This window comes from Belonocnema kinseyi, chromosome 9 (genome assembly GCF_010883055.1).
Source record: "Belonocnema kinseyi isolate 2016_QV_RU_SX_M_011 chromosome 9, B_treatae_v1, whole genome shotgun sequence".
In the NCBI taxonomy this organism is placed as follows: domain Eukaryota; kingdom Metazoa; phylum Arthropoda; class Insecta; order Hymenoptera; family Cynipidae; genus Belonocnema; species Belonocnema kinseyi.
The window spans coordinates 30898609-30899893 of record NC_046665.1 but is presented as its reverse complement, the minus strand read 5'-3'; positions in this window follow the sequence as shown (position 1 = coordinate 30899893).

Here is a 1285-nt window from a genome sequence, read left to right as displayed (position 1 = left end):
ATCTCTAGCACTTCGCCATTCCGACGGGTAGTTGTGCGGCAAACCTGCAGATCGAAAGTACAAGGTCACTCATGTATTTTACATGGACGATCTTAAGATCTAAGCTAAAAACAGAGAGCAACTGCATCTAGCTCTGGGGATTGTGGAACGATATACTAAGGACATTGGAATGGAGTTTGGGTTAGACAAATGCGCCAAGGTTTATTTGAAGCGAGGAAAACTTAATGGCATCCCCGAAGATCCTGAGCTCGTTGATAGAAGCGCCATACGACATCTTTGCGCTGGAGAGACTTATACATACCTGGGCGTGCCACAGAGCCGCATTCAGGATGTGACATCTATAAAGGATACTCTCCGAAGCAGATACAAACGTCTCATCCGACAGATTTGGTCCTCCGAACTGTCGGCGAGAAACAAAGTATCTGCAACGAACCTGCTTGCCGTCCCGGTACTACTCTATTCATTTGGAGTAGTTCCATGAACGAAGAACGAGCTGAGATCTCTTGATATCGGGACAAGAAAGGTTATTCACATGAACAAAAGCATGCATCTTAAGTCTTCCGTTCCGCGACTGTACATCTCACGCCGTCAAGGGGGTCGCGGAATATTGAGTCTTGAATGTCTTCACCACAGGATTATTCTGGGTACAGTACATAGAGTTGCAAATGGAAGAGACCCTCTTCTTAAAATGGTCAAGAATCACGAAGAAGTGGGCCAAGGAGCATTTCTGTACAAAGCAGCGGAGGAGGCTGCTGAAACACTCGGACTTGACTTCAGTATTAGGGGTGAGCAAAATGCAACAAATCTAATCTATCTCCAGTACTCACTCCTGAAAGCCCGGATTAAGAAAGCACAAGAGAAAAACTTTCGTGAACAGCTCTTAGATAAGAGGATGCACGGTATCTTCCACAGAAATGTGAAGGATCAGGCAATGTCTTGTGAGCTAACGTTTGCTTTCCTTAAATCGCCCGGATTGAAGTCTGGTACAGAGGGTTTCATTTTTGCATGCCAAGATGTTGTCATTTCCACCTTAACATACCGTCGCCACATTTTGAGTTAAGACGTTCCCGATGTTAGCTGCAGGGCGTGCCATGCACACCCCGAGCATTTAGCTCACATACTATCTAGTTGTCCAACACACGCGGGAACGAACTACATTCAAAGGCACAATGCGACACTAAGGGTACTTTATTACCATCTCTGTCACTCCTACGGCATTCACCTTAATATCGCTCCTCTAAATGCTCCTAGGGAAATTGAGTCAATTGTCGAGAGTGGGAAGTGC